The sequence below is a fragment of the Olea europaea genome, unplaced genomic scaffold, assembly GCF_002742605.1.
Source record: "Olea europaea var. sylvestris unplaced genomic scaffold, O_europaea_v1 scaffold963, whole genome shotgun sequence".
Classification (NCBI taxonomy): domain Eukaryota; kingdom Viridiplantae; phylum Streptophyta; class Magnoliopsida; order Lamiales; family Oleaceae; genus Olea; species Olea europaea.
The window spans coordinates 448,603-460,460 of NW_019268131.1; the positions used below are offsets into that span (position 1 = coordinate 448,603).

The 11,858-nt window shown below is 35.8% G+C and overlaps 1 protein-coding gene across 1 annotated transcript in view; it reads left to right on the top strand.

Annotated features, from left to right (window-relative positions):
- Window positions 1-11,158: 11,158 nt before the first annotated feature.
- LOC111392704 (serine/threonine-protein kinase Aurora-1-like) overlaps window positions 11,159-11,858 on the top strand; it is a 15,973-nt gene continuing 15,273 nt past the window's right edge. The window contains exon 1 of the mRNA XM_023018103.1: window positions 11,159-11,305. The gene's annotated coding sequence lies outside the window, so the exon portion shown is untranslated. The remainder of the gene's footprint in view (window positions 11,306-11,858) is intronic.

Below are 11,858 nucleotides of genomic sequence, written 5' to 3' on the forward strand. Positions count from 1 at the left end.
AAATTTTTTTAACTATGCGACCGCATAAAGTTTAACTATGCGGCCGCATAGGTATAGCCGGTCATGGACTTAAGTCCAAGACCGGCTCATTCGACTTCCACCTTCCCCATTTTCCCTCACCAATTTCTCTCTCACACTCTCAACCATATTCGACCACCACCACCCACCATATTCTTTTCTTCAATCAACCCCACATTCATTCCTTCTCTTCAAGGCACAAAAGGTATGTATTTTTCTTTTTCTTTTTTCTCTCTTCTCCTTACATTTTTCATTTGGTTTGTAGTTGTTCTTACTCTCCAATTGTGATTTCGGTTGAATGGGTGTGAGTATGCTAGGTTTAGGGCTTTCAATTGTGTTTTTGCTCTTTGGGTGATTACCATTTGCCAAGTATGTTTAGAATAAGGAAGAATTTTTCTTGCATGCTACATGTTCGATGAATTGTCCACGTGAAAGTTTTCGTACATTTTGCTTGTTTCCGCATTAGACATTTTGAATATACGCATTCTCATACACGTGATGCCTATATTCCATCAAAATTGAGCTCGAAACACTCACGCACCAACCACTCACACATTAAGGCACACGTGTTAGGTTCACGTCACCTCATCGCACCCACTTCGTCCCTTGCGTTAGGTACCCGTACGACGTCCAATGAGCTTGAAAATTGAATATGTGTCACTCCACACTACATACTTTCATATGTCCGAAGGTTACTCGGGAAAACTTCTAGTTTTCTCATGATGTCCGGGGCCGAACGTGCACACTTAATCATCGGGTTACTTGATTCATTTTGGTTGTTTGGACCTATGTTTGTGTGTAACTTGTTATTTTACCTTCCTTGGATGTTTTTGAGCATGTTTTCTTGACAGTTTCATGCTACCACATTCACAACCACTTGAACAACCATGTATCACATCACTTCTACCTTGTAACGCAAAAGCACATGGCATGTCGCGGCACCCTACATCCCATACTTTCCACTATTAATTGGCATATCAAAAGAAGTCCATTTGCTTTGAAATTTGAAAATGTGGTAGATCTCATTGAATACTCTCATATGCTAGAGCTTGCTCGGGAAAACTTCAAGTTTTCTCGATGATGTCCGGGGCCGAACATGCGCACTCGGTCATGGATATGATTTTTTTTTGCATGTGTTTGTTTCAGCCTAACTTTCTAATTTTTCACCTCCGCATTCTCTTTACACTTCCCTCTTTGTCATATTTTGATACGTGCACACCAAGGTATTCTATATGCTTGTTGAAGTAAGTTTGGGGGATTTTTAAACTATGTGTCTCACTTATCTCAGTCCCCCTATCGTTTTGATTACTGCAGTTTATTGACTAATATATCTTTAACTTTGCAGGATGCCCCCAAAGCAAACATCAAAGGGAAAGGAGAAAGTTGGTTCCACATTTGGCACAGTCGGACTAGGGAACCCGAAGGAGGAGTCCAGTGTTTTCTTTCTTCCGACCAAGCAGCCCGCTATAGCGCTTATCCCCGAAAGACCAGTTAAATTGGATGATTTCTTAGGTTTTGAACTGGTTTATCTAGTCCACAACTGCAAATGGGAGAAGGTGATTGAAAGACCACATCCCGTCTATGAAAACTTGGTGCGAAAATTCTATGCAAATTTCAATGCTGAAATAGACACATCGGGATCTGACCATTTGCATCAGACTTGGGTTCGGGGCAAATGGATCATGTTTTCACCTGAGGTAATACATGACTACTGTCATCTCAACTGGGCAAATATAGTCCCAATCCGGCATGATTTCAACTGGGTTGAAGTGGCCGAAGTTTTATTGGGACGGGAAAATGCTTAGCCGCTCCCTACTACTGATTGGTATCGGATAGACCTCACTCCGTCTATTGCATCCTTTGGTTATTCATCTGCCACACCATCGAGCCGATCTCCCATCGGACGACATTCACCGATCAGAAGGCAGGCTTTATTTACCACTTAGTTCGGGGGAACAAAATTGACTTGGCCACCTATATTTACAATCAGATACACGTTATAGGCGCATGGGGTGATAGGCACACATCACTGATATTCTCGAGCCTGATAAGTGGAATTTGTAGAGCAGCTAGCATACAAGTTCAGCCAGGAGAGGCACCGGAGAAACCAAGTCCTTTTATCAAACGCCTCACACTCGAGGCCCAGGACCGCACCAAGATTAAACATCAGCAGAAATTGAAAAATGAGCGCTGGCGACAGCAACAGGCTGTAAAGGGACAAGCAGCTGCGGACTTTGAGATGCCACATGCTCCACCACCACCAGTTGACATGGACACCCAGTTATTGTGGCAGATGTTTGCTACTATGACTGGACACGACCGGGATATGCAGCAGCACGCCGACAAATGAGTACCTTTGATGGGCGTCTGGGCATGTACGTTAGCTGGATGGACGGTATACAGTGGCGGGTGAACAAGTCTTCGGACCGTCTAGGGAATTTAGAGACGAGGGTTCAGGCCATGCAGATGGAGCAGACCCAGCAGTCTGCCATGTTGAGGGAGATCTTGTCTCGCATTCCCTCTCCTCCTAGCGATGATGATGCCGGACCCAGCTTTCCATCCCAGCCACTGTTTTAATCAGGGGAGTATTGTTTATCTCATTTTGATTCTTCATCTTCATTTTGTCCTTAAAAATTATGTCATTAATCTTTTGTTAATCTTACATTGAGGACAATGTATTAACTAAGTTTGGGGAGGGTGACATAATTTATTTCACATCTTTATCTGTGTTCATCATTATCTGTTTTTTTATTATTAATGCATGCATGATGAGGAAAAAAAAAAGAAAAAAAACTTTGCATTCTATTCAGTTTGTTTTAATTCTCTTCATGCATGCTTATGTGGGCTTAATAACCTCGTTCGTTATGATGTTATTATTGGACTAGTTTAAACTACAAAATTTTTGATCTGGTGTTAATTAGACTAACTGATACTTGTTGATGCAACACTTGACATCATCTATGCGCGCTATTCATGCTCGACATGTTAGGTGAATGAATGAATTTTGAGCATAAAGTAGAAAAGAAATGATAACCCTCTATTGAATTAACCCATAAACTACCTAAAGACAGTTTGGTGATAGTTGAGCTATTATAGGAAAGCATTGAGATGAGTGGAGGCTCCGTGCATGAAATTTATTGTGTGAATTGCCTAGACCAGAGGGGTGAAGCTTAGGTGAAAATCTTAAATTAGGGGTTAGTTTTGGAAACTAAATGTCTAGAAAAAATGACAAAGGGCACAATTTTTATATGTGAGAATAAGACACTTCTTTTCATGCCTTTATGACTCGAGCAAGTAAGCCTGTAAGGATATTTCAAAATCTGGTGCCTTAAGGTCAACTGGTTTGGGAATCACCGGCCTAAAGCTCGCTACAAGGGTCATATAGAAAGCAAGAGGGAAAGAGGTTAATAAAAAGTCATCTTATCGAGCCTTTATAACTCGAGTGAATAAGCCTGTGAGGATATTTCAAAATCTGGTGCCCTTAAGCCAACTGTATTGGGAGTCACATACCCAAAGCTCATTACATAGGTTATAAAAAGGGTAAATGAGAAGATGAAAATCAATCAGAAATTAAAGAAAGGTGAAAAAAAAGAGACAAAACATGACGAAAAGCCCTTAGACATTTGGTTGAAGAGATCGTACCTCTAAGGCGAGACAAGTAATCTAGTTTGATCTTGAGTGTCAAAGCAATCAAATCTAGGAGAATCTTCGCTTTTAGAAATGTAGACTTGTGATAGTAATGCTAAATCCGAACTACGAGAGGGTAAGGACTACAACTATATAAATTCCTAATCTTAAAACACAACTCTGGGATAATTGAGTGAAAAGAATAAATTTGGGGAGTTGTGTATCTCTCGAGTGAGTAAGGATATATTTGACCACTTGGGTCGGGACTCAGATTCATCATAAATTTGATATGTTAGCATGAATTCACACACACACGTCAATTTGCATTAAACAGGTAAACGTTGATGTCATGTTTGAACAGATAAATATTTAAATACTCAGTCCAATCCTGAGCCACAACAGGATATTAAGCCATGTTTGTTCATAATTAAGTCACTATCTTATTTGAGGACAAACATTAGTTTAAGTTTGGGGGGTTTGATAAGTGTGTTTTTACACGCTTATTTAGGTCACAAACATGATTTAAATACGAGCAAAATGAGTGAATTGTGACTTAATTTTGTACATTTGTGAATTGTAGAAAACAACGATGAACATGGTGGAATTCAGGAGAAAAGACGTGAAAAATGACTAAAGTGACACAAAGTAAAAGTTCAGGGACCAAAAGTGCAAATATCCAAAAGTTGATCTGATGTAAAAATCGACAAATTGATTAGACCAATTACCAATTGACGATATCGTGGGGTGATAAAATGAAAAGAATGAAGAGAAAATGCTAAGGAGTGAAGAATGCAAGTGGGAGGACCAAAACGCAACCCTACCATAGTTGATAGTACTATGCGACTGCATAGTATTATCCTCTATGCAGTCGCATAGTACCATACCGAAAGTAAATATGGTTGAAAAAGTTCTTCTATGCGACCGCATAGATATGCTCTATGCGGTCGCATAGAACAAAAATGTGAAAAAAAAATTGGTTTCCTTTTTCTTCCGAAACTCTTATGGAAACAAGATTTTAGGGTCCTATAAATACAAAAACTCAACCAGAACGATGGGGACGCCATTCTTACATTTTTTCGGAGATTTTGAAGAAGAAACAAGGGAGAAAACAAGAGATAAACACCGCGCCAATTGAAGATCGGAGTGAATATTGATTAGGGTGATGTCGTTTCTTTAAATACTTTTAAGTTTTGTTCTTTTTAGCATGTTAGGCTAAATTTATTACTACTAGGAAATCGATGAACCTTGTAATACCACGTTTAATTGTTGTTTTGGATTTTTGACGTATGTAAACACAAATTCCGGAATTGATTGATTTATTTTGTTTTTATTTTCATATAATTATTGTGCACGTGATTATATGAATGTGGTGATCTGTTTTATGCATTCGAAAGAAGGAAAATAGGATCGACATAGTATAAATCGTCATAGGGTCCGATAGATGATAGAAATATACCTCTATGCCTTGTGTGAATCATTGGATATTCGTGAATTATAATGCATGTCGGTATATTAGTATTCATCATAGAAATATAGTCGAATCATATATTGGGATAGGTTTGGCATTGCTCGAGAGAGATTGCTAAATTAAAATAGGAATATTGATTCATCTTTTGTGGAATTGTGTGTCAAATTTGCGTAAATGACTATTGAACGGGTATTGTTTGGGGATTCGTGATCCTAGTGAGTTAGAACATCCATTAATTCTATAAAATTTTAGTTAAATTGCATCCAAGTTACTTTGAACTTAGTATAATCCTTAGTCAATGATTGCATCAACGATTTCATTTTGTTAGTTAGAGTACAAAAATGCAATTTGCTCGTCGTGTTTCGGTTAAGGTCATATTAGATTAATTCGAACTAATTCAACCCTCGTGGGATCGATACTTGGACTTATAGTCCATTTTACTACTTGTTAACGAACCGTACACTTGTGGTGGATTTAAAATCGAAACAAATAATTTCGTGACCATATGTTAATGAAATTTTATAGAGGGGAGGATCCTTTATCATTTCTCTGGATCTCTTTGTAGTTTAAAAGGGTTTCAAGCATGCCCTCAATCTAGCTTGCATTTTTTCTTTCTTGAATTGTTTGTATATTTAGACAATTACGTCGATGCTAATGTCCAATTTTTTATAATTCTCTTAATTGTCTTTCACGGGTCATGGCCATACTGAATTAATTCTTCAAGTCACCTTTTATTGAGGGAGTTCGATGATTTATTCTGTCGTGGTGTTAGATTGTATATATCATATAGGTATTTTCATCTTTGAATATTGTTGATATAGCTTGATGTGATTGCGATGGTTTTGGATGCATTACACCTTCCAGTATTGGTGGATAAGAGTAGAAAAGATTCTTGTAGTCATATGCCTCACAGCCTGCCTTATATGAGGCCTTAATTAAGAGCTGCAAAGCTTAGTCTTTCAGTGTCATATGTAAGCCCTAAGACATCTTGGTTTTTGTTCCTCATTCTTTTGTCTTTTGGGCTTTCTTACAGGCCTTGGTGTTTTAGGATGGTTAACTCCATAAATCACAATGATTTATAGGTTTTTGGTGCTATTTTTTACACAACTCAATCCTAAAACTAAGAAGAAAAGAATTTGATTCTAATATTCACGATCACCTCATTGTAAGAAATATCTTATTATTCTTCTTACATTCTTATAAGGGGTAATTGACATAAAACATCCCTACCTTTCATGTCTATTTTGGAAAACGTTCATACCTTTCATTTTTTGACATTTTTGCCCATATTTTCACCTTTCTTGGCGCTGAACGTTCTTTTCATCAATTCTGAACAATTTTACCCTCCATTCTAATAAAACAAAAAGAAAAGAAAGGAAACAACAAATAAATAATTGCAACCACAGCCCTCAATTTGTGAAAAATTACAAATCAGTCACAAATATATACAAAATTTTCAACATATGTGCCAACAACCATGGAACCCAATTTTCGGCACCAAGGCCACTGGATTTTAATACCATCACCATCTTTTCATCAACCCTAACATCCCCACGCAAATTTCAACCCCAAATCCCAACAAAATCGAGCCGAATTTTACCCTGAAACCTCCTCTCACGCACGGTACTATTGCAAATTTGACCAAATCCATGGATGCCCATGTTCCATACAACCCACAGGTTGCTCAAGCTCACCAAGAAGCATCCATACATGTTCCAATTACAGCAAACAACATCTACAGTCAATTTTTGAGTCAGAGAACTCGCGACCGACAAAGCCATTTTCCGGCGACGGTGGTAGGACCCATGATCGCCGACCACCACCACAGGACACTACTCATCATGGCGCATCCACTAAGCATATGGGTCTTCCCCAATTTGGTGTTGAAATGATTGTTCGTCCAGAAATAGTGAACACGCATAGATTTGGTTCGATCTCCTTTCAATTAGCATCCCTTCACAACTCCAATCTACGAATTGCATCAATTAGCATGCAATTGAAGGTCAAACGAAGCTGGATATGGATTTAATTGCATCAATTCATCAACCAAATGCAACAATTTTGGATTTGACCTCACGAAGTGCTACCGCGCGAAGAGGATAATTCCACATCAATTCGTAAGTCTAATGTGTCCAAACATATGAATCAACTTGGGGAAACTCAAATTCAGACCCAAAAAACACTGGGTGATTGTTCAATTTAGAAATTACAGCACTCGTTTGCCAAATTTTGGAGTCAAATGGTGTTCTTCACACACTTGAACAAGAAGGAACAAAAGTTGGATGCCATTTGTAATTTTTTAAAAATTGGGGACTGTGGTTGCAAATAGTTATTTATTGATTCCTTTCTTTTCTTTTTGTTTTATTTGAATGAAGGGTAAAATTGTCCAAAATTAATAAAAAGGACGTTCAGTGTCAAGAAAAGTGAAAATAGGGGCAAAATAAAAGGTATGGACGTTTTGTGTCAATTACGCTTCTTATAAGTGTTGTGGTCATGCAGAGATCGGACATCCTGTTCATCCTTTTTTCCTTTATAAGGTGAGCTTCAATGCTCCTAGTCAGCCCTTTTTTAGCATCACTTTATTTTTTTTTTTTTTTATTTTAGTCACTTCTTTTAATGTTTATCATTTTTTTTATTCTTTCACTCTTTTTAATATGTGTAACTTTTTTTAATTTGTGTCATTTTTTTGAAATTTTGTTGCTTCTTTTAGTATTTGTCACTTTTTTGAATTTTTGTCACACTTTTAGTGTTTATCACATTTTTTAGTTATTTTCTTGATTTCTATCACTTTTTTGAATGACAAACATCACTGTTTAATAAAAGTGATATTGTATGTCATTTTTTTAAAATAAAAAATGACGCTTAACTTTTGAAAGTGACATTGTGCCGCTTTTTAATATTACACAATATTTTTTATTTACAAAATTTTATTTATATGATTTTTCGAAAGACCCTTAATTTTAACGGTGTTTTTGTAAGTCGCCCCATTGCAATTTACCGAAGAATCAACTCGTAATTAGATTTAAATTCTAACATGTAAGACATGCCTGATTTTGTAGTGGAGCGGCAGAATTTTTATTAAATATTAAATAATTATAATTTTTTTTTTTTAAAGAAAAGAGTCATAACCCCCGTTATATACAGATTTTTATCTAAATTAAAGTTAATAATTAATTTTGATTACAAATTTTATAGAGTCCATAATTTTTCAGCTATACATTTCATCAAATTTATTATCATAATCTACTAAAAATTTGATTTTAATAAGGGCAGAATTTTATTCTGTGAAATTTAAAAATCCAATCAGTTTCAACTTGATTATTGGTCTGTTTGGCATTGCTTTTAAGAAGTCAAAACGAGTTTTTTAAGATTCAAAAGTTGCTTATGGACCTGTTTGATTAATTGTATGAAAGTTCTTTTTTAATAAGAAGATTTTTTGTAAGAAGGTGATTTGATTTGACTTTTTCTAAAAGTACTTTGGAAATAAAACTCTTTTAAAAATTAAATTTTAAATAATAATTAAGATGATCTCCTCAAAAAACTCTTTTACAGGATGTAATGATAAAAATAAAAGCTATGCAAAACCAACCTTGCATAACATCATCTCATATAGTAACTTATTTTTCTTGTGTCCCGATACATCTCCATTTAATCAAATTAATGATTTGTCTGCAATGGCTAGTAGAAATCTGAAGTGACATATAAAAAATAATTATGTCTTAATTATTTGTTTAACGTTATATTAAAAAAATGAAAATGAAAATTAATAGAAAGGAAAAACATCGAGTTGATTAAATCGATGGTCACTAAACTTTTCACACGTTACCACCCACTAATTGAACTTAAAAATGTTACTGTTAAGATTTGGGGTCCATCTTAATAAGGTCAACCTTATTAAGAGGAGTGTCACAATCCTTTATATATTGGTCATTGTTTCGGTATTTTACCGATGTGGGATTATATTCCCTTAACATGCCCTCGCAAGATGGTGGCTCGTTTGAGCAGACCAATCTTGAAATCCGTGTGCTCATTTTTAGAGACTTAATCGGATCAAATCGTTCGTTGGAGCTTAATGAGCTCTGATGCCATGTTAAAATTTGGGGTCCATCTTAATAAGGTCAACCTTATTAAGAGGAGTGTCCCAATCCTTTATATATTGATCATTGTTTCGTTATTTTACCGATGTGGGATTATATTCCCTTAACATTTACTCAATGGTTACTCTCCTATTTAGCCTCTGTTTGGGCCATATTCTTGACAAAATGAGAATGAGAAATTGTGTTATTGTGGGCCTATACAAGACACATCAACTGAACAATTGTGGGTTGGATTTGACAAACAACGATAAGAATTCTTCTATTTCTTGAGAAAAAAAAAAGGAAGGCCTCCCGGTCCCTTAATTTGTAACCTATCCATAATGCAAATCCATTGCCCCCAACTTGACAAAAAAGTATAATGTGGTCACGTTAATTACACGTGACAACTTGATCACGTCAAATTCTCCACTTCGGTAATACGCAACCCAACTTAATGAATGTGGTCCATCATGTTTGAACAAGGTTTTTTCTTTTTTCTTTTATATAATATTAAAATATATTCTCTAAATTAAAAATATAATCAACCAAAACAAAACACCCAATATTGAAACTTAAGTATTATGCCCCTGTGGCGAAGCTACCAGGTCATCAAACATAGGCTACACTTCGAAACGCCTAACGTCAACATGAAGTGAGGCAGAATATGAGGCGGATAGCGTCGTCTGAAGTGGTGCAAACATACTCCGAGCCGCAACACCTAGAAGCCTCGGCACAAGATAACACCTAGAAGCCTCGGCACAAGATACGGATTTTTTGGACAATGATCTATCCAAAATAAAATCTTATAAATGATGAATATGACATCTCTACAGCAGATGTCAACGTGTCAACTCCAATTCAGAAACATTAAATGCGCGTCCACCTATAGAGTGATAGATGGACACTTATGAGAAGACACTTCAGATTGGCTGGTGAAGCCATGTATTCTCCATCCAACGGTTCTCTTTCTACCCTTCTCTCTATAAATACCTAAGATCTAAACCATTGTAAGGTAGGTAATTCTACAATCCAAGTCCCCCTTTTCTCCTCCCCTTTTGAGATAAGTTAAATAGGTCCAGTGGTCTTTGCTACCGGAACCATTTGTTCAGTATGCCACATACTGCTGACCATTTGTCCCAAGTGTGCAAGGAGGAATACATATGGAGTTACTCTTCTTTGACCATGTGAAAGGTTCATTTTTGGGGTCAACATTGAACATGTGCAAAACCTATATCTTGACTACAAAATGTAAAATTCCTCAGCTACGTCCCATAATTTTCAACACAATTTATGTCATTGTAGACATTTATGTTACGAAGCTATCGTGGACTAAAAACAGTCCAGGAAAAATTGTTTAGAGGGGTAATATTCTATGAATGAATTGATGTATGAGACTACTTTGTGTGGGTGAATCCATTTCACATCCTCAGAATTGCCCTTTGTGGGCTTGAGATTGACTACCGTCTAAAACAAGTACATAGCTAGAAAGTTTATAAATTTTTAAATCCCTATTTATTAAAACAATATAGGTTTTGAGGGTATTTGGTGGTGATTAAAATTATATTTTTTAGTAGATTGTGATAAAAGTTTTTGAAATGTGTAGTTGAAAAGTTATGGAACTCATGAAAGAGTAGTTAATATTGATTATTTAATTTTGACTTAGATTAAAATCAGATTTTAATCCAAACCAAACGCGCATTTTGTTTGAGCCTTATTTTTTGGGCTGATAGAGTTTGTGATAGTAATTTTTTTTGAGAATATGTGTTATTTTTTTTTATTGAAAAATGTGATTGAAAATAAATATGAAGATAAATGAATTTTTTAAAGAATGTGGCTCAGATAAAAAAAATTTGTTTATCAAAAAATTAAAATATTATGAGATTTGTCACGCATGCCCAGGAGTTTGTGGACCTCACCTGTATACGCTGCGTTCAACGCAGATGTGAAATTTAAACGATCAAATATGACCGTTGCAGATGTGCAGAAGACAACAAAAAATTCTCTCTCTATTCTTTATATAAAAATCAAATCATAGTATGTCTGTGTGCGTGGGTGTGAGAGTTTTTCTTTAAATTTTGCAATGGCGATAGAAACGGAGACTCAACAAGAACACAAGGTAAAAAAGAGAAATGAATATTTTCTTTCTCGTAATTGCTTGCAAATAACGAGTTTGTTTTGGATAAATTTGATTATTATAAATGAAGAATTACAGGATTTTGTATTGTTCTGTTATTTCGTGTTTTGATTTTGCCTCGAACGTGGGATTTCATTTTTTTCCCCGAGTATATATATTATCGAGGTAAAGTTTGGGTAATGCCCTATCTTATTTCATAATTGGAATCAAGTTTTGGGGGATAGGGATTTGATTTAGATGTTAGTTGTGTGGTATAATAATATTACTCCATGCAATCGAATTTTGGGCTAGATAGAAGGATGCCTTATCAGCGAGAAATTTGTGTGGTTGTGCCCTTAAATTGGAAACTGTAGGCAAGCAATTCAAATTGGTGGCATACCTGTTGTACTTCTCAAGATCCAAATTCCATGATAGGGTTCTAGACAGCCATTTTCTTTTGAGGAAGAATTATTGTTTCATGATAGGGTGGGTTTTTTTTTTTTTTTTTTTTTTTTTTTTCCCCTCTTAAAAAAAAAAAAAAAAAAACAAAATTTTT